At 39.4% G+C, this 23,048-nt stretch overlaps 1 non-coding gene across 1 annotated transcript; it reads left to right on the forward strand.

Moving 5' to 3' along the window:
• The first annotated feature begins 15,961 nt into the window (after positions 1–15,961).
• LOC120070419 (small nucleolar RNA R71) lies at positions 15,962–16,067 on the forward strand. Its single transcript, XR_005479911.1, has one exon. It is a non-coding gene; the product is annotated as a small nucleolar RNA R71 (small nucleolar RNA).
• Positions 16,068–23,048: the final 6,981 nt, after the last annotated feature.

Here is a 23,048-nt window from a genome sequence, read left to right on the forward strand (position 1 = left end):
TTTGAAATACTTCCTTCTACAAACTTATTCTATGTCTCAGGAAGCTTATCGTAAAATTTCAGCTCAGAACTTCTCGTGGTTTGGCTGGAATCAAAGAATCTTCCAAGACTGGCCGAGATTGATCTGACAGTTTGACCCTTCTGTCTTCCTTTCAATCTCCAGCACGGTTCCTTTGAGTTTTTCCTTTAGAAGCCCCACTCTGAAAACTAGACTTCTAGAGCTTTCTGATGCCTTTTGAATCACTCCAAACGCACAAGTAGATTAGGAGATCTCCTCGTCTTAATTTGATGCATTCTCCTCAACCCTCACTGTCCAATGTGCTCTACTCTCCCTCTCTTTTTATGTAATTCCTGATTTTGTGATTTGAGAATGGTCTTAAAGGTTCTATTTATAGGCGTCCAAACTTCCCCTGGTGTTGACACCACCTACTTGGTTGCATGGCCAAGTGTTTACTTCTCCCCTCATAAATGCAAGCTTGCATCATCTTGGCCCAAGGTGTTTTCTCCATATACGTCCATCACAATTCCTTAGCCCTTAAGAATTTCTCCCAAGAAGACACATGGTTTGGCTGACATTTGCCCTTGTGACCTCACCCTCCGTATATGTTCAACTTGGGGTTTTCAACTCTTAATCCATAATAATGCAGCCAAATAAAACACATAGGTGCTTGCCTGACCGTTCGATGCAGGCGAGGCCCTTCGACATTTGCGTGGGCGAGGCGTTGCTGCATGCACAGGCTGCTCTCACTCTCTCCACTCTTGCTCTCTCCCACTTTCTTGCTCAAAATCTCGCTCTCTCCACTCTCGGTCTCTCCAACTTTCTCGCTCAAAATCTCGCTCTCTCCCACTTTCTCGCTGGTCTTGCTCTCTTCAATCTCACTCTCTTCCACTTTCTCGCTCAAAATCTTGCTCTCAATGATCTCGCTGGTCTCGATCTCAATGATCTCGCTCTAAACGACCTCGCTGATCTCACTCTTAACGATCTCGCTCTTAGCTATTGCGAACATTGTTTGTCTCCGTGCAATTTCTACATGATTGTGCCACTAGTCAATTGCCTTCTAGTGCTTTGTGCACAACACACATTTCACTTAAATTTTCCATATTTAGCCAATTTTTTTCCAAATTTCCCCAAACTCAATTTCCATATTTTTCTTTTCAAATCCCCATTCCTTCTTCACCATTCCATACTAGCTTCCTTGTCAATCTATTTATTATACAAATTAAATAGGAAAATGCACTTAAGTAGAAAATTAGGGTTTGAGGTTCACAAATATTCATACCCACCTCGAGCACTAACACTCATTAGGCCATTGAGGTCAGAATGTACAAGCTGCAAGGCTTCCTTGGCTCTATAACCTTTTCCAGTAAAAGGTCGTTTGGTCATCTTGCCTTCGAGGCATGATTCACATATTGACAAGGAGTTTTCTTCTAAACTCTTTAGAAGTCCACTTTCACCAACTGCTCAATCCTATTGAGGTTGATGTGACCTAACCTTAGATGCCAAAAATGGGCGTTTTCCTTGGGAGAAACCTTTGATCTTTTAGCTGTTGTTGTTGTACTGAACATTTCAGTATTAAACAAGGCTTTTATGACTAATTATCAGGTCACTCCATTAAAGGCCAATAGTTGTACTCCCCTCACTGTAGATATATTATGTCCACTCGATATAATCATGAAGTAAGTTAACCCTTCACAGATTGTTCGTAATAACAGCTAGTTTAAAAGTTGTTTTACCCCCAAAATTACATTTTGCTTCTTAAGTTCCATTGATCCTCTAATGAAAAATTGGTTTATGATCCAATCACTAAACCGAGTCCCTCTCGGGCCAATGAGAGGGTGGGGCCCCTTGCTCAAGACTCAGAGTCAGAATTTAAGGGAATAACCTCTTTACTATCCCTAAAAGCGGGTAGGAGTGAATTCCGTCTTGCATCCTATATCCCTAGCTATCTACCAAGTCTTACCTGTAAAATGGGAGGTTTATTGAGCTGATGCTATTGAGCCAACCCTCATCCATGAAAATCTAAGGATAATCCTGTATTAAGTTATCGCTTTGAAATTGCCAGTCTTAAACACTAAACAACGTTATAAAGTAAGAGTGACTTAATTCTTGGTTCGATCTTATGCAAACTCATTGCATAAGACACCCCCGCTCCTCATGTCAATACATGAACGAATCAGGATCACTTCGTTTGTAGCACTTTACAACAAATTACAAAAACTACAGAGTGGGCCACATCTAATAGTGTTACCAAAATAAGGTCCCAACCTTATTCGTATACTATAGATCACTTTGACTATTTACTCAAACTTGATCCACTCTTATGTCTCCACATAAAGTTCAAATACTCGTGAAATAGTCATGGATCTTCTAGTTTATTGAATTTATTTCTAAAATGAAATAAGCAATTCATATATTCAATAACAACTTTATCGATTTACAAAATAAGTTTATTGTTTACGAACCACGAGTTTTAGGACATAAAACCCAACAAACTCCCACTTGGACTAAAACTCCAGTGGATTTTTACATATATATACAAATATATATACAATGTTGAATAATGAGAGAATAAATACAATAAACTAGGGCATTAGATACCTAGTACTTCTCCCAGTTGCCCTAGTTCTATCTATTTCGTAGTCCTAGTCACACTAGGTGACCCTCAAACACTTTAGCCGAAAGAGCCTTTGTAAATGGATCAACCATGTTGCCTTCAGAGGCAACCTGCATGATAATCACGTCTCCTCGGTGTACGTACTCAACTTCTATGGTGGAGTTAGCAATACAACTTTGTTTGATACTCCTCTACACTATAGCTCATTCGTTTAGAGTGAATACTGACCCTAAAGTAGATTTCCTAGAATCTATATCGGTCTAAAAGTTAAAATCAGTGTATCAAGTAAGGATCAGATCCTTAGCACCATACACGAGCATATAGTCCCTCGTTCTCCAAAGATACTTGAGGATGTTTTTAACGGCAGTCCAATGATCATATCTAGAATTTGACTGATATCTGCTGATAATTCCAACTGCATAGCATATGTCGGGACGAGTACACAACATGGCATACATTAAACTCCCTACGCTGATGCATATGGAATTCGTTTCATAACCTCAAACTCTTGAGGTGTCTTAGGACATTGTTTCTTAGACAGATAAATTCCATGCCTAAAAGGCAACATACCTTTCTTGGAATCTTGCATTTTATATCAAGACAACATATTTTCTATATAATATGCCTGAGACAAGGCTATCGTTTTGTTCTTGCGATTTTGAACAATTCGGATCCGAAGAACATACTATGCTTCTCCCAAGTCCTTCATTTGGAATTGCGTGGCTAGCCATGTCTTAATGTCAGCTAGAAATTCTACTTCATTCCCAATGAGTAGAATATCATCAACATATAGAACCAAAAATTCTAATCCATTCCCAGTGAGTAGAATATCATCAACATATAGAACCAGAAATTCTACTTTATCCACATCACCCATTGCTTGTTTAAAAGTCAATGGATCCTTTAAGCCATCATCAGGTATGACAACCTGAGTTTCAGTTAAACCCATGTGTCCATTTTGGGGATAAGATCAGATGAATAGCTGGAGACATAAGGTGCAAGACATAATTCACTCCTATCCAATTAGGGTTAGTAGAGAGGTTGTTCCCTTTAAGTGCTGAATCTGGGTCTTGAACAAGAGGCCTCACACTCTCATTGGCTCGAGAGGGATTCAATTTATCGATAGGATCATAAATCAATTGTTCATTAAGGGATCAGTGGGACTTAATGAACAAGAGGTAATTTCGGGGGTAAAACTGAGATTCGACCCAACCGTTATTAGAACCTGTGAAGGGTTAACTTACTAATCATGGTTATATCGAGTGGACATAATATATCTACAGTGAGAGAAGTTCAACTATGGACTTCATTGAAATCACCCATTAGTTAACGAATAGGGGTTAGTTCGGTCTAATGAGTTTAGCCGATTAATCTCGGATCGTTGGAGCCTATGATCTGTAGGTCCGCGTGGTCCCCTACTAGCTCATAAATGGATTAGCTCTAGAGTAACGTGATAAGTTAATTTGAAATGTTCAAATTAAAATTAAATGAAATTGAGAAATAATATTTAAATATGATTTAAATATTCGAAGATATAATTATGTAAAATTAATTTAATATTTGATATTAAATTAATTAGAATTATTTAAATTGTTTAAATAATTATTTGTTAATTTTATTAAGAAAATTAATTTATGAAATTATTTTTGTAAAATTAATAATATTTTCAATTTTATTAAATTAATTGATTTATGAAATCAATTTTGAAAAATTGAAAAAAAAGAAAAAACACAAAAATGGAAAATAAGCATTTTCCATTACTTCTTCAAGTTGCTCACACTAAACCCATCATCTTAGTCTTCATTTACTCCAAGTATGAGTTGCATCTCATGCAGCTATTCTTATTACATGATAGTTTGCAATATATTGAAGAGATTGAAGTGAATCTGAGGCATTACAACCGAAAGAATTTCTCTAAAAAATTCGTGTGAAGAAGATGTTCTTCCGTTGGGTTACTGCTATGAGTCTGTCTCCAAATTCCTTTTATCCAGGCTTATTTTGAGTAGCAAACTCAATCTAGAGCACCAAAAGGATAGTAGGGAAGATCTTGAGGTGGTTACAATAAGATTCAGAGAAAATTTGCAGCTGGATTCAAGCTATTGAAGAAGTTCTACAAAGGTATATCCTGAGACCCATTTATTTCTGCTATAACATGCTTTTATTTCTACCAAAACTAATGAATTAGAGTGCTTATGGATCCTGGTCACTACCGCTGCGTGATGGTACGTTCCAACAACAACGTCTTTTAATGGTTCTGAACCCCTGGGTCCATTTCGGGTGTTTTGTCTGGCGAAAAGTTTGCGCATGAAAATTAGGCTCCAAGGTAGCCCAATCAGGCTCGAAAGTCGTTTGGGGCACCAAATGAACTCTGTTCCAAAAATCCTCTAGGGGACAGGGTTTTTTTATGGTTCTGAACCACTTGTTGCATTTCGGGCGTTACCCCTGGTAGAAAGTTTGCACACGAAAATTGGTCGTTAGCGGCTGCTTGGGCAACTCGAGAGCTATTTGGGGAACTAAACTAGTTTCATTTCCAAAATCCTTTAGGTCATGGGGTTTTTTTTTATGGTTCTGAACCATTTGGGGCATTACAAGCGTTTTGCCTAGCAAAAAGTTCGCACATGAAAATTGCGCCCCGAGGCAGCCTGGCCTGGCCTGAGAGTCGTTTGGGGCACCAAATGAGCTATGTTCCTAAAACCGTCTGGAGAACGACTTTTTTTAATGATTTTGAACCCCTGGGTCCGATTTGAGCGTTTCGCCTTACAGAATGTTTGCCTAGGAAAATTGGGCTCAAAACAGCCACGTCGGTCCTAGGAGTCATTTGGGGCACTAAATGAGTTTTGTTCCTAAAATCATCTGGGCCATGACTTTTTTTCATGATTCTGAACCCCTAGGTCCATTTCAAGCATTTCACCCGGCGGAAAGTTCGTGCATGAAAATTGGGCCTTAGGGCAACCTTGCGGGCCTAGGAGCCATTTAGGGCACCAAATTTGCTATGTTGCCAAATATGTCTAGGGCATGGCTTTTTGGCATGGTTCTGAAGCCTTGGGTCCGTCTTGGGAATTTCGCCTGACCGATAGTTCGCACACGAAAATTGGGCCCCAAGGTAGCCCAACTAGGCCCGGGAGTCGTTTGGGGCACCTAATGAGCAACAAACCCAGAACCATCTGGGGCATAGATTTTTTTCATGGTTCTGAACCCTTGGGTCCTTTTCAAACGTTTCGGGCGACGAAAGTTTGTGCACGAAAATATGGCCCTAGGGCAGCCTTGCCGGGCCTGGGAGTCGTTTGAGGCACAAAATGTGCTCCATTCTCAAAACTGTCTGGGGCATGGATTTTTCGCATGGTTCTGAACCTTTGGGTCTATTTTAGGTGTTTCGTCCAGCAGAAAGTTCGCGCACGAAAAATTGGCCATGGGGCAACCAGGCCGGGCATGGGAGCCGTTTGGGGCACCAAATGAACTTCGTTCTCAAAACCATCTGAGGCAATGATTTTTTTAATGGTTCTGAACCCCTGAGTCTGTTTCGAGTGTTTCACCCAGTGGAAAGTTCGCACACAAAACTTGGGCCCCAGGGCAACCTCATCAAACATGGGAACATTTGGGGAACCAAATGATATTTGTTTTTAAAATTGTCTAGGGCATGAATTTTTTCATGGTTCTGAACCCCTGGGTCCATTTCGGGTATTTCAGCCGACGGAAAGTTCAGGCATGAAAATTGGGCCTCAAAGCAGCCTCGTCGGGCTTAGGAGTCGTTTGGGGCACCAAACAAGCTCCGTTTCTAAGCTGTCTAGGGCATGGCTTTTTGGCATGGTTCTGAACCCCTGTGTCTATTTTGGGCAAAGCACCCGACGAAATTTTCACACGTGAAAATTGGGCCCTAAAGTAGCCTCTGAAGGAAACCGAACACGAGGATTTCCATGAGTAGCAGAAATATCATTCCAAATTACAATTGTATATGAACTTTAAAATTATAATCATAAATGGAAACATATAGTTATGAATTAAATACATAAATTACAACATGATGTATAACAGATCAAGGACAAGAGCAACACACTTTGAAGACTCATCTTCAAGCTCCTTGATCACGAATGCTTGATCACAGCAACACAGCAACACACGAACGCTCGTCCAACACGACCGCTACACACCACGAACACTGCGCAGTTGAACTAAACGATCACCAAGGTCACGAACACCCTGAACACCACGAACGGCCTCCAGAGAACCTCGAGAGTGTCGAGTTGAGTATGACACCGTCGAGAAGGTTACCTTGGTATTCTTGGTGTGAGAATCCAGAGGGTGGGCTTTATGTGGACTTTGTTTGAGGTAGAAAGACGGAGAAACTACAATCGTGTAAACAATTGAGCAAATGGGAGATGGAACAACCTATCGTATAGGTTGATGCCCAATCGTTTAGGAAAAGCTAGACGATCGTCTAGCAAAAGCTATGCGATTGTTTAGCTCATCGCTTAGTTGAGTGTCTATCGACTAAGAACACTCCACGATCGTTTAGCTAACTCCAAGTTGTCGCTTAGTAAATCTTATTTACTTGAAAACTTTATGTGAGTATTTTTCAAGATTGGAAATCTCAAAACAACCTTGTCTGCAAAAACTTACTAAAATGAGGAAAATATTTTTCCTTTTATCTCATGATTACCATGAAACTATAAATAACCTCCCACTCAATTGGTTATTAGAGAAAAAGAAATAATTATCCAATAATTAATATTATTATAAATATAAATGATAACTAACTTACCATAATATATTTATAACAGAAATAATTATCCAGTAATTAATATTATTATAAATATAAATGATAACTAACTTACCATAATATATTTATAACCTATAGTTTAATATTTCATTTCATGAAACATACAAACCATAGTTCTTTTTCTTTTCCATGGCACTTAATGTAAATCTCATTTACATTAATCCTTCACTTGATGTATCTCATATACCATACCGACTATATCATATATAATCAAATTACCTCTTGTCAATTTTGAACATTTCAAATCAACACCAAGAACTGATCCTCAACTTCAATCCATTGAGCTACCAAGGGGACCTTATGGACCTATAGCTCGAAGCTCCAATGGTACATGAATAATTGATTGAACTCTTTAGTCACGGGATCCACCATCCATTAACTACCAGGCACTTGATAACGGGCAGAAATGCACATTATTACAGTGCTAAGTTCTTAAACAATCCTGGCTTGCGTTGATAAAATATATAAGAATACGTCCAAAAAACATTAAGTTTATAACAATGCGATCGCATGTGTTGGTTGCATGCGTTCATCGTATAGAAATAGTTAATTTTTGTATTTTTATGCAGAATATATGTTGACACAAGGCAAAAAGTGCAATCACAAGAAATCAACGATCGAGCGTAGCATTACCGCAAGGCTTTGCGGTGATTTGTGCTTGCAAACATCTGCTCAAGAAGGATTTCCGCATAGAGCCGGCACAACATGGTGGGTGTATCTGGGTGAAAGGCCTAATTAATCACGATGGGACAGAAAACTGATGACGATCAAATCCAAATTAAGTAGACAAGCCACTAACGATAACAAGTACACTCGGCTTTTCGGTGACAAATATTTGACAGATTAGTAAGAGAATTAAAGCCATCCCATCTGTGCAATCATAAGAGAGAAGTCGCCTTTCAGCCCGAAGCTCTATAAATACCGAAGGCATCCTTCAGAAAAGGGATTCAGCGAGTTCGGTTCTTTTCGTTCATAGTTTTATTTTTTATTTTAAGGTGGAGCGAGAGAAGAGAAGAGACGCTGGAAGATCACTCAGGGAAACTCGAGAGAGAACCCAAAGGCATAGAAAGTAGAGATCGAGCTAACTCTTGCGAGAGTGAGATTATCTTTTGAACAAGAGTAGAAAAGACAGTGTAAAAGTTTGGGAAGCAAGAGATTGCTATCAGGCTCTTTATTCTCTTCTTGCATTGTTATTTTATACTTCAACTTTATATTTATACAATGGAAGTTCTTATTCTACATATGTTCACTCTCTTAGCATGCATAAGTAGCTAAACTAATTGAATGGGTTGAGAAGAACTAAGCTAACATGACCTAGGATCTTCATCGCATGCGATTCTTGTTTTATGCTGTGCCAAACACCCCCTTAGAGCTACTCGAGAGAGAGTCTAAAGAAAGAACCTAAAGACTCGGGAGAGCTAGGTCAGAATCTCAACTCGAGAAAGCAAGATTAGATCTGCATAAAAAAGAGATAGGGACTTAGAGATAAGCTCTGTTTGTCAACTTGTATCGCATGAACCCTAGAGATAGGTATGATATTATGTGGTCGCCTTATTTGTGTGTGTCATTTTGTCATCGCATAAATAAGAATAGAGGCTTATGTGTAGGTCCTATAGACTCATCGCATATATCACATGCGTTCTAGCATTAGAAGCCGTAGCATTCACGTCGAGAGATGGTTTACTATTGTATGTGTGTTGTATGGTCGCATAACATGAACGCATCCTAGGAAGTGTTAGCCAAATCCCTTCTCAACCCGTTCACCACATACTCAGCGCATCTTCCGTTTTATCAACTCTTTTCGAAACTCCGCCGCATTTGTTTATTTTATTTTATTACCGTAAACAACAAACCAAACAACTATTTGAGTTACCGGTTACTGCAAAGTCTTCTTGAAAATTACCACTGCAAACTATTTTCCCAAGTTCCTGAGTTCGACCCTGGACTTACCAAAAAACTCAGTAGGGTTTATACTTGGATACCACTGAGAAAACTTGTTGCTCAATGCAATTCTATCACCGCATTTCATTCCATATTTTCACCACATAAAATAACGCATCAGCATTCCACTAAAGATCGACAACTGAACTCTTCTTACCATAGATATATTATGTATCCATTTTAACCAATCAACAGTGCAACAACCCTTCACAAATCACTCTTCAGTATAGCTCGGCCAATAACCGTTATACCCCTATAGTTATATCTAACTCCTTAAGTACCACTAATGCCTCTAATGAACATAAGTCAGAGTCCAACTATGACTGAGTCTTCTCTTCCAAAGAGATTGCATTGTGCACTCAAGTTTCCTTAGTGGAATCCAAATGTTAATTTACTGAGTTTCGTGGTAAGTCTAGGGTCGAACTCAGGGACTTGTGAAGACAAGTTGCGTTGGTAATTTTTAGGAAGACATTGCGGTAACCAAATAAATAAATTGTTGGTTTGTTGTTGATTGCATTATTGAGAAAATAAACAAATGCGGCAGATTTGAGAAAATTCAGTTGTATGATAGATGCACTGAGTGTGCGATGAACGGGTTGAGAAGATCTCTAGCTAGTGTTACTTGGGAATGCATCAGACTATGTGATCATGCTACAACCATGCACAGCAAGTCATTTCCCAATGTAAATGTGATGCTCCTAAGTCTAGGACCCATGTGTTGAATGCAAAAGTGTCCATAGAGCTTATCCCTAAGTCTCAACTCTTGTCCTATGCGATGGTGCAAAATGCATAAAAGCAAGGCGACTGCATATAATCATATCCTAACTCTAGGATGCATGCGATGCGTTGATAACAAATAGTGCTTATTCCTAAGCTCCTATCTCTTGATTATGCGTTCTAATCTGACTCTCCCGAGCCGAGATTCTAACCTGACCTTCCCAATCCTAGATCCTGTCCTTAGACTACCCTTCTGAGTATCTCTATTAGACTAATGAAGCACTCATAATACAAGATAATCGCATAGAGTGAAGATTCCCTAGTTGTGCTAGCTAAATGCTTCTCAACCCCTTCAACTAATTTAGCTACTCATGCGTAAATAATAGAGAGTGAACAGATATAGAGAAGTAGATTCCATTTCAATAAATGAGTGGAGTAATTTCAATAAACGAGTTTGAATACAAAATAACAATGGAAGTTAAAGGTAGAGAGCCTGGTAGTAATTCCTTGCTGACCAAGTCTTTTACACTGCAATCTCTATTCGGTTTTAAAGATGTTCCCACTTCTGTAGGCATCGGCCCTCTCTCTGTCCTTGAAGCTTCCAACGCTCTCCCAAGCTTACAGGAATGATCTATCGACACAACCTTCTCTCTCGTGTCTGCCTTAAAACAAAAGAAAACTATGATCAAGGACGTATGAAGCTTCGAACTAAAGAATGGTGAACCCCTTTTCTGAAGGATGCCTCTGGTATTTATAGAACATCCAAAGTGAACGGTGGCTTCTCTCTCATAATTGTACAGATGGGAAGGCTTTAATTCTTGACTGATGCACCGAATATTTGTCATCGAAAAGCTGAATGTACTTGCGATTGTTATTAGCTATCAACTTAATTCAGATTCGACTGTCATCAGTTTTCTGTCCCATCGCGATTAATTAGCCTTTCACCCAGATACGCCTACCATGTTGCGTTGACCAAGTTGCAGCAATCCTTCTCGGACGAATGTTTGTGAACACAATCATCGCAAAGCCTTGCGGTGAAGTTGCGCTCAACCAATGATTTCCTATGATCGCAATTTTTGCATTGCGTCAACACATATTCTGCATAAAAACACTGAAATCAACTGTTCCTATGCGATGAACGCATGCGACCGCAATATTATGAAATTGATGCTTGATGGACGCAATTTAACATGTTTTATCAACACAATCCAATATTGTTTAAGAACTTAGCACTATGATAACGTGCATTTCTGCCCGTTATCACACCCCAAATTTAAATAATGCTTGTCCTTAAGCATAAACTAAAGATTCCTTTAGCAAGTCAACCATAATGTTCTTTTCCTAGATTTCTCAAGGATACTTTGTTCAAATCCTATATACCAAAGTTTCCTTAAGCCTTATTCAAGTTTCTTCTTGAAATATTTCTAAGACCTAGGGACTGCAAGCTTAAACTTCAAAAGGACTTTACTAATTTTCGGAACATTGCATGATTTATTTCAAAAAGAAAAATTTTCATAGTGTGTCAAATGATAAAATCCTTGCATATTTCTTGTCATTATTATTTTTTTTTCTGACCTTGTGCTGATCCGAGTGCTTTGCCTTCGTTTTGGCTTGCCCCCATGTGTGTCATGCGGACATCCAACTACGAGCAATGCACTCTTCCTCAAACTAAACTCATACCTACTTGGTAGCGGAGTCATGGTCATTTATTTATACGTTGATCCTGGTGACTTACTTTCGTTTTGGCTTGCCCCCGGATATCCAACTACGGGTAAGTGCCTTTCACAACTTAACTCTTATCAACATGGGTTTCCCATTGCGTTGACAGTGGAGTTATTCTCAAATTTATTTTACTTTATTTTATTTATCTCAAAATAACAAGGTCGAAAATAAATACCTCACCCCCAAATTTAAAATGCGGCAATGTCCTCATCGTCAAAAGATTGACATAAGTCATGCGATGTTCTTAGAAAGTTTCATAAAGAGAGTTTGAAGGAAAGCTAGAAAACCCCTAACTTCTAGAAATATTTTATGAGGTGACTATCTTAAAGTTAAGATGACTCTAGTATATACGAAAGAAATAGAAGCATGTTTTTCATCATTGAAATCATACTTGACAAAGAAACAACATGCGTAACTTACTAAATTTATCTATGTCAAATGATTGCAGTAATCAAAGTGGATGCGGTGATAAGACTTCTAAAACTAAAATGCGATGCGATAGTGCAAAATTTGAAATAAAGATAAGGAAGAATACACCCCAAATTTGCACTGTTGCCCGCATTGTGTATTGGCGTATCCATCTTTGTGGCGATCTATCTTCTTTGGATTACGGTGATGGAGTGAGATAATTTGCTGCTTCATGTAACATCTCTGCAATCCTATGCCTTAATTGTTGTAAACAAATAAAGAGAGGGTCAAATTATTTTTAAACAAAACAATATATATATATATATATATATATATTTAAGAAATAAGAATGATGATGGTAACAAAAAGGTAGTTGAGATAATAAATAACGAGATGATAAAAGTTCATAAAGTTATTAGACGCAGGAAAAGGATATTCAAGAGGATTGCGTTCCTGATGAGGTTGAATCATATAATACTCAGGGACCACTTATTCTAGGCTGGTTTGTTCACGTCCATGGTGGCTTTTCTCTCTTTTCTTTGTCCTCTGGGATCTTTATTGCCTTAATTCGGAGTTTTTCCCCATGAATACTCATTACAATTTCCCCCTTGCACACATCAATTTGAGCACGACCGGTTGAAAGGAATGGTTGTCCCAATATGATGGGTGCATCTTCGTCCACTTTATAATAAAAAATGAGGAAGTCTGTCGGCAGGATGAATTTATTGATTGAAATTACAGCATTTTTCAACTCTCCTTCAGGGTGTATTCGGGATCTGTTAGTGAGCAAGCGAATTTCTTCGTGGGCGTAAGTGTGCCAGCATTCAATTATTTGAAGATTGATAGCGGCATTATGTTTATACTTGCCCCAAGATTGCATAGTGGTTGGCCACTGTAGGTCCCTCCGATGGAGCATGGTATCGTGAAGATTCCTGGGTCGCCCATTTTAGGTGGGATTATTTACGCTGCAGCCACTATTGCGATCTATTTTTCCTCATTTTGTTCCTCTTTCAATCTCTGCGAAGTTGCTGGTGGTTGAGCTTCTTTTGTCTCAAGATTTCGAGGCTTAAGGTTGGACACAACTTTAGGGTCTATTTTTTCGGGCTTCTCTAAACTATAGGTCAACGGGTCTTCGGTTATCATCGCATTTAAGTTGGTCGCAATAGGCTTCTCCCCTACTTCCACAGTTATGTTGTCACTTAGCAAGGAGATTGCTAAGCATTGTTCCTTCCCATTAACCCCAGCATTGCGAGGGAGCTCAGTTGAGCTTGGCAACACTTCTTGCGGTCTATTTTTCAGCTCACCCGCAATTTGTCCCATTTGAATTTCGAGATTTCTAATGGATGTAGCTTGATTCTGAACCACTGATTCGTTTTTCTCAATGTATTGCTTCAACAAGCTCTTTAAGGATGAGGATTGCAATGGTTGCGAACTGTTAGCTTGGCTATGCGCTAGACCGTTGTTATGCAGGAAAAATCCGAGTGGCCCTCCTTCTTGTGCCATAGGATGAAAGATTTGTTGTTGATTTTTTCACACAAAATTTGGGTGGTTTGTAACGCAAATTTTATGAATTTTTCTATCATAGGCATACGCATAGCGATATATGATGATATCTGATACTACTTCTAGATATGCGTTATGAACGAATGTTCTTGTAGTATGCAGTGCATTGTCACAAGTTTCCTTGCGTTGAAACCAAGTATAATTTTACCACAAGTTTCTCGGTGTGATCCGAGGTTGAACACTAGGACTGTTTTAGGTCATTGCGTTATGCTTTTGATACATGCGACCAGGGGTTTTTCAATTTATAAAAGAATTTGTGTATAAGAAATTAAACACGCGATAAAGTAAAGTAAAGCGATAAAAATGCGATAATAACATAAATTGCATTAAAGTAAATTATGTTAAAGTAAATCTAAGCTAAGATGATACAAGATACAAGTTTCATGGTACAAGATACTGAGGTCAAGGCTGGCTGTGAAGATTATGCAAATATCGTGTAATGCGGTGATAAGTCTTATGTACGAAGTAGAAATAGAAAAGATAATTAATATAAACATCGCAAGTTTGTTAATTGCGTTAAAGATATAAGTACAGTTCCGCTTTTCCTTTGGCGTACACCTCTCGGTGATCCGCCACGTTCCCACATCTCTGTGGTGAAATAGGGACGAACGTAATGAACGCAAGGTTGCTTCCATCTCTGGAAGTACTACTCGCTTTAGTTAATGCATTCTTCTAACCTTCTCTCGATCGATCAGAATGACATCTTCACTTCTACTTTCACAACTGAAGATGCCGTCTAGCATGCTTTAGCTAAATGCACTTATCTCTTTATCACAGATTAAGTTACTCGTTTAATCCATATTAATTACCAAGGTTTTAAGAAAACTTCATGGAGAAATCGATAAACGGAGGAGCGAAAATAGAAAGAAAAGGGGAAATGGAAACGATCGAGACATTCAATAAAACTATTTAGTGTCTGATACATGATTTGTGAATGAAGAGATTAAGAAGATGAAATACACTTGATGAAAATAGAGTTAGAAACAAATACAAATGAGCGCCAACGTCTTAGTGCCGATTTGGATGGAGATTTGCTTGCCGGTGTGGATGGATCGTGCAGAAGGATGAGCTTTCCTCTCAGGCTTGCTTAACTAGTAGTAGGGATTTAAGCATAGAGCTTCACGGTGGGGATCTGGTAGATTCGCACTGAGACTCACCTCTCGGCCGTGTCTCTTCTCTTCCTAGATTTCTTTCGATCAGTACTCAGCTCAGCCTCTCTCTCAATAATTCAGCAGAAATTAGCCCTCGTATCAATTATACCCATATCCAGTATATCTTCTCTGAATTCTATGGGGGTATTTATAGGTGAAAAGCTTTGACTCTTGGCTGGTGAACCCCACTTGTTATGGAAATTCTGAAGATGGAGGAATAAATATTCCTTCTTTTATGCAATCAGACCGTCAAATCTGCACAACGGTTAGTTGTACACGTGTCGCAATCCTCCACGTATGCGTTCTCAACTGCACCTTTCAATCAGTTGCTCGCATGCGATGTTGTATTTATTACCGCATGCGATTGAAATTCAGCTTAGGATCGAATGTCACATTGCGCCATCATTGCGTTAATCGTCTCTTCATTGTTGATTGATTGACGGGCGCAATGTAACAGAGATGCATTGTTCAGTTTCTCGTTGAGTCTTGATTGCAAGCGGTGACTTGGTTTCTTGCAAAACAGAGTAAAAATATCCTCTTCTACCATCTTGACGATGTTAGTGGGTGTAATTGCATTAATTCATAATTATTGTATTTTTGAGCTAATTTTCATAAAATCAATGCATATTCTTTCTCCTTTAGCTGCAATATCTAGATAAGGCAGCATAAATAACTTGTAGCGCCACTCAGGGTTATATGTATTGGATAGGGATTATTTCTCATGAAACATACCGACTGCGGGTTTGTTTGGCATTCTTCCATTGGGTGAACATCTTCGCAAATGACACAACTTGCGGTCGTTTGAGTAATTGCGCTAACCTACTCTTTTTTCGCTTCTGTATTATTAATTATGATGCCTTGTATCAAACTCATCATCGCAGTCATTTGATTTTGCAGGGATGCGATGGCCCCATTGTTTGTGTCATTATCTTTAATTCTCAATCAAGCATACTCTTTGCCTCCTCATATGTTTTGTCGAGCAGACCACTAGCGGCTACTGCATTGGCAGCGGTCTGCGAAGAAGGATTCAGTCTTTAGTAGAAAATCTCCATTTGCAGATAGTCTGATAAGCCATTATGTGGACAGTCTCTTACGAGCTGCTTGAACCTCGCCCAGGCATCGCTGAGCGATTCGTCATATTCTTGCTCAAAATTTGTTATTAATTTTTGTCTCCTAGCATTCTCAGTAGGTGGAAAGTATTTCTTCATAAACTTCTCCACGACCTGTTTTCATGAAGTGATCTCTATCGGCTCGAGAGAATATTCCCATTTCCTAGCCTGATCATAGAGAGAAAATTGGAACAAAGTTAGTCGATTTCAATAAAAGTATTGCAGATTTCAATAAAGCTTCAGAGGTGGGCGTGCGGGTCTTCGCCACGCCTTCCTACAAATTGTCCTACAGTCTGGATCATCTGCAGCATCACCGGTTTCATCACAAATATGCTTCCATCGAGGGAAGGCCTCATGATTCCTTGAGAGAAATCATAGAGGTTTGGCGATGCATAGTCCCTCATAGGTCTATTGCGATCGTTTGCCAATAGGATTGGATTCGCCATGACATTATTATCATTTGGTGCTCCGTTTCCAGGCTGTTCCGCCATCTCTTCTTTATCTGATTGTGGTTTTTGTTGGCGGTCTCTCATTCTTCGTCTAAATGTTCTCTCAATCTCCTGATCGTAATTTGCCAGAGATTGAGAGTCTGCAAAGAAATCAAAAAAATTACCGTTAGCACTCTATTTTGCCGAAGTCCCCGACAACGGCGCCAAAAACTTGATGCTTGGTTTTTATGATGTGAATTATTGATGATATGTGTTGATGAAATTGCATTGTGCACTCAAGTTTCCTCAGCGGAATCCAAGTGTAAACTCCACTGAGTTTCCTGGTAAGTCTAAGGTCGAACTCAGGGACTTGTGAAAACAGGTTGCGTTGGTAATTTTTAGGAAGACTTTGCGATAACCAAATAAGTAAATTGTTGGTTTGTTGTTGATTACATTAATGAGAAAATAAACAAATGCGGCGGATTTGAGAAAAGTGAGTTGTGTGATAGATGCACTTAGTATGCAATGAACGGGTTGAGAAGATCTTTAGCTAGCATTACTTGGGAATGCGTCAGACTATGCGATCATGCTACAACCATGCACAGCAAGTCATTTTCCAATGTAAACGTGATGCTCCTAAGTCTAGGACGCATGTGTTGAATGCAAAAGTGTCCTTAGAGCTTATCCCTAAGTCTCCACTCTTGTCCTATGCGATGATGCAAAATGCGTAAAACCAAAGTGACCGCATACAATCATATCCTAACTCTGGGATGCATGCGATGCGTTGATAACAAATAGTGCTTATTCCTAAGCTTCTATCTCTTTATTATGCATTCTAATCTGACTCTCCCGAGCCTAGATTCTAATCTGACCTTCCCAATCCTAGATCCCAACCTTAGACTACCCTCCCGATATCTCTAATGGACGAATGAAGCACTCATAATACAAGATAATCGCATAGAGTGAAGATTCCTTAGTTGTGCTAGCTAAATGCTTCTCAACCCCTTCAACTAATTTAGTTACTCATGCGTAAATAATAGAGAGTGAGCAGATATAGAGAAGTAGATTCCATTTCAATAAATGAGTGGAGTACAAAATAACAATGGAAGTTAAAGGTAGAGAGCCTGGTAGCAATTCCTTTCTGACCGAGTCTTTTACACTGTAATCTCTATTCAGTTCTAAAGATGTTCCCGTTTCCGCAGGTGTTAGCCCTCTCTTTGTCCTTGAAGCTTTCAGCGCTCTCTCAAGCTTACAGGAATGATCTATCAGCACAACCTTCTTTCTTGCGTCCACCTTAAAAGGTAAGAAAACTATGAAGAAGGATGTATGAAGCTTTGAACTAAAGAATGGTGAACCCCTTTTCTGAAGGATGCCTCTGGTATTTATAGAACATTCAAGGTGAACGGCGGCTTCTCTCTCATTATTGTACAGATGGGACGGCTTTAATTCCTGACTGATGCGCCGAATATTTGTCACCGAAAAGCTGAATGTACTTTTGATCGTTATCGGCTGTCAATTTAATTCGAATTCGACTGTCATCAGCTCTCTTTCCCATCGCGATTAATTAGCCTTTCGCCCAGATGCGCCCACAATGTTGCGCTGACCAAGTTGGGGCAATCCTTCTCAGGCAAATGTTTATGAACATAATCATCACAAAGCCTTGCGGTAAAGTTGCGCTCGACCAATGATTTCCTATGATCGCAATTCTTGCATTGCATCAATGCATATTCTGCATAAAAACACTAAAATCAACTGTTCCTATGCGATGAACGCATGCGGTTGCAATATTATGAAATTGATGCTTGATGGATGCAATTTAACATGTTTAAGAACTTAGCACTATGATAACGTGCATTTTTGCCCGTTATCAGTGGCCACTATGTTCAAGCCCCAGAATCAACCCTTAAGTGAGCAATCTCTCTACTTACCCCTACTTCCGGGAAGGAGTGAATTCCATCTTGTGTATTGAGTTCCCAGCTCCCAAATCAGACAAGTCCCCAAAAAGGTAGGCATGTTGAGTTGGAAATCTGGCCACTCTCACCCATACTAATCAAAGGACCAGCTTCAAAGGCAGGAGTTCCCAAAACACTCAGGATTGAGGTCGTGTCACCTATGGTTGTTTAGGTGAGACGTAAGACTCCAGTATCAATAACGTTATATATAGAGCCTAGTCATCTTGTGGTCCGGTCATATACAATCTCTTTGTATAGGACACCTCCACTCACATGTCTCCACATGAATGGTCAGGATCTACCATCTGTAGTAGTTTACAACACTTACAACCTCTACAAAGCGGGCTGTATCCGTAGTGTCACCAGGATCAGGTATTCCACCTTAATCCATAGACTATAGACCTATTTAGGTTATCACTTAAGGCATGATCCTGTATATCACATATACATGCTTAAGTTTACATAAGATTACCATGGAGCTTTGTTTATTAGATATGAGTAAATGCCAGAATGAAATAACAGTTATTTTATTCGTAATACAATGTGTGTCATTACAAACTACGGGACTCCGGGAGAATTAGAACACTAATCCCAACAATCTCCCACTTGTCCTAATGCCTCGGGAGACTAATGTACAATACAATACAAAACATGTACAATATACAATGAAGTAGGGCATACCTCAGTATCATCTCCCACTTTCCCTAGACAAGATGTCGCATGTCCCGCAGACCCAGACTCTTCAAGTGACCCTAGAACACTTTAGCCGTGAGAGCCTTTGTAAAAGGATGAGTTATTGTGCTCTGACGCGATTTTCATGACTATCACATCAACGCAATGCACAATCTCCCTAATCAAATGGTATTTTTGTTCTATATGCTTACCCCAACGATGACTCCAAGGCTTCTTCGAATTTGACATAGCCCCGCTGTTATCACAAAACAAAGTGATAGGCATATCCATATTTGGAACTTCCAAATCTGAAAGGAATTTCCTCAGCCAAACAGCTTCCTTAGCTGCTTCACAAGCAGATACATATTCAGGTTCCATAGTGGAGTCTGTGATGCATACTTGCTTGATGCTTCGCCATACTACAACCACTCCATTCAGAGTAAAACCTAACCTTGATGTCGATTTTTAAGAATATCTATCGGTCTGAAAGTCATAGTCCGTGTATTCTATAAGGATCAGATCCTTATCTCCATACACGAGCATGAAGTCCCTTGTTCTCCGAAGATACTTGAGGATCGTTTTGACCGCCGTCCAGTGATCAAATCTTGGATTGGACTAATACCGACTGAAAATCCCTACTACATAGCAAATGTCAGGTCTGGTACATAACATTGCATATAGCAAGCTTCCTACAGCTGAAGCATAGGGAATCTGTCTCATCTCCTCAACCTCTCGAGGTGTCTTAGGACATTGATCCTTAGACAAAACGATTCCATGCCTGAAGGGTAACAACCCCCTCTTAGAATCCTACATCTTGTACCTAATCAACATTTGATTGATGTATGATGCCTGAGACAGGGCTAACCATTTGTTCTTACGATCTTGAATGATCTGGATCCCTAGAACATATTGTGCCTCACCCAAATCTTTCATTTGGAATTAGGCAGCTAGCCATTTCTTAATATCAGTCAGATACCCTACATCATTCCCAATGAGTAGGATATCATCCACATACAGTACCAGGAAAGCTACTGAGCTGTTGATGATCTTCTTGTAGACACAAGGTTTCATCAACATTCTAATCAAAGCCAAACGACTTGACTGGAGTGTCAAATCTAATGTTCCACGATCGAGATGCATGTCTCAGCCTATAAATGGACCTATTAAGCTTGCAAACATTTTGCTCTTGATCTGGAACTATGAACCCAACTGGTTGAGTCATATAGATGGTTCCTCAAGATTATCATTAAGAAAGGTAGCCTTGATGTCCATTTTCCATATTTCATAATCATAAAATGTGGCTATGGACAGGAGAATCCTAATAGACTTGAGCATGATAACAGGTGAGAAAGTTTCCTCATAGTCAACTCCCTCAACCTGGGTATAATCCTCTGCCACGAGTTGAGCCTTAAAGGTTTGAACCTTTCCATCTACACTTCTCTTTCACTTATAGATCCACTTACACCTAATAGGTCTTACCCCATCAGGTGGATCAACAATTCCCACACGTTGTTGAAGCACATAGACTCCATTTCCTGGTTCATGGCCTTAATCCATTCATTTTTGTCAACATCCTCCATTGCTTTCTTAAAAAACAACGGATCCTCGACCTCATCATTCAAAATGACATTTTGGGCATCAGTTAAATACATGTAGCGATTCGGTGGGTTCTTAACCCTCCCACTATGTCGAGACAATCTCAACTCTTGAGCTAGGTGACTAAATGTTTTGATCTCAACAACTATTGTTGATCTGTCTGCCTATTCAACAACTCTTGTTGAACCCTTAACAATCTCAGTCTCACTAGAAATCTCATGCAAAACAAGCTTACTCTGTGGCTTATGATCCCGAATGTGGTCAATCTTACTCCGTGGCTTATGATCCCGAACGTGGTCTTCTTCCAAGAAGATAGCAATTGTAGAGATAAACACTTTGTTCTCACTCAGTTCATAAAAGTACCCACCTCTCGTTTCCTTGGGGTAGCCTATAAAGAGGAAAACCTTCGAACACGATTCCAATTTCTTTGGGTTAGTCACTAGAACATGTGCTGGACAACCCCAAATCCTGAAGTGGTGTAAACTACCTTTACGACCTCTCCAAAGCTCAAAAGGTGTTTCAGAAACACTTTTTGAGGGAACGTTGTTCAAGATATAGCATGCAGTCTCCACTGCAAAACCCCAAAACGAGTTTGGAAGATGAGCATAACTCATCATAGATTGAACCATGCCCAACAAGGTTCTGTTTCTCCTTTCTGATACACCATTTTGCTAAGGTGTACCAGGGGCTGAGAGTTAAGTACCTTGGAGAACCACATCTCAAAAGCTAGCTATTAGGGTGGGAAAGCGAAGCCACTTAAGTACCACATTGGTCATCCCACTCTAACTAATGTAGGACAAAGACATTCCACACTACCTTGGTTCCTAACAATACCCCATCCCCGAAAAGCCGACGTCCTGGCGGCTACTGATAACTTGTAGAAATACAAGTTATTTATACTACTTTATTTAGATATTGCGGCCAAAAGAAAGGAAAGTTGCATCAATTGCAGAGAAATTAGCTAAGAAATGCAAGAATTATAAATATTCGTCAATACACCCACTGACACCATTGCGATGGTAGAAGAGAATATTTCAAGTCTGTTTTGTAGGGAATCAAGTCACCGCATGCGTTCATGGCTCGAGATAAAAAGAACAATGCATCTACATCCATTGTGCCAATCATTCAGAAATGAATAGACGATCAATGCAATGACGGCGCATGCGACAATCGATCAAGAGCTAAGCGATTATCGCAACTTCAACCGCATGGGGTAATAAAAAACAACACCGCATGTAGACAAACGATCGAAGATACAAAAGTGCGACACAATTATGGAGGATCCTAACACGTGTATAGCTGACCGTTGTGCATTTTTAATGGGATTGATCGCGTAACAGAAGGAATATTCACTCCTCCATTTTTGAAATTGCCATAACAATAAAACACTGCAGAGTGTCAAAGTTGAGCCTATAAATAGCCTATGAAATTCTAATGGAAAATATACTTGATACTGGCATATTTTGATATTTGTATATTGAGAGAGAGATTTGTCTGAAGAGCCTGATCTGAGAAAATCCGGGAAGATTTAAGAGACAAGGCCTAGAGGTGAGTCTCAGAGCAAATCCTTTCAATCTTGTGAGTCTCAGAGCAAATCCTTTCAATCTTCACCGTTGAAGCTCTGTACCAACGTCACTTCTACCGGACGAGCAAGCCTAAATGGGAAGCTCTTCTCTACATTCACTCTATCCGCCGACAAGCAAAATTGACCATTCAGATCTGTGTCAAGACGTTGTCACTCTTCTGTATTTGTTTCTTTCTCTTTATCATTAATCGTATTCATCTTCTTAGTCTATCATTCACACCATGTATCAGACACTTTATTAGTATTGAATATCATGATCATTTCCATCTCCATCTTTCTGTCTATTTTCGTTCATCCGTAATTCGCTTTCTCCATGATGTTTTCTTAATCCCTTGGTAATTAGCATGGATCTAACAAGTAAATTAATTTGGGTTAAGGAAATAAATATGTTTAGCTAAAGCATGCTAGACGGCATCTTCATCCGTGAGAGCAGAAGTGAAGATGCCATTCCTCCTATCGAGAGAAGGTTGGAAAAATGCGTTAACTAAAGCGAAAAGTACTTCCAGAGATGGAAGCAACCTTGCATTCATTACGTTCATCCCTATTTCACCACAAAGATGTAGGAACGCGGTCGATCACCGAGAGGTGTATGCCAAGGGAAAGCGAAACTGTAGTTATGTCTTTAATGCAATTAATGAACTTGCGATGTTTATACTAGTTATCTTTTCTATTTCTGTTTCATACATAAAGACTTGCCACCGCATAACACGACCCTTTGTATAATCTTCACAGTCAGTCTTAAACTCAGTATCATGTATTAGTATCCAGTATCTTGTATCATAATAGCTTAGGTTTACTTTTATGCACTTTTAC

Source organism: Benincasa hispida, chromosome 1 (genome assembly GCF_027475165.1).
Source record: "Benincasa hispida cultivar pf3 chromosome 1, pf3_genome.v1.1, whole genome shotgun sequence".
NCBI classification, from domain to species: Eukaryota; Viridiplantae; Streptophyta; class Magnoliopsida; order Cucurbitales; family Cucurbitaceae; genus Benincasa; species Benincasa hispida.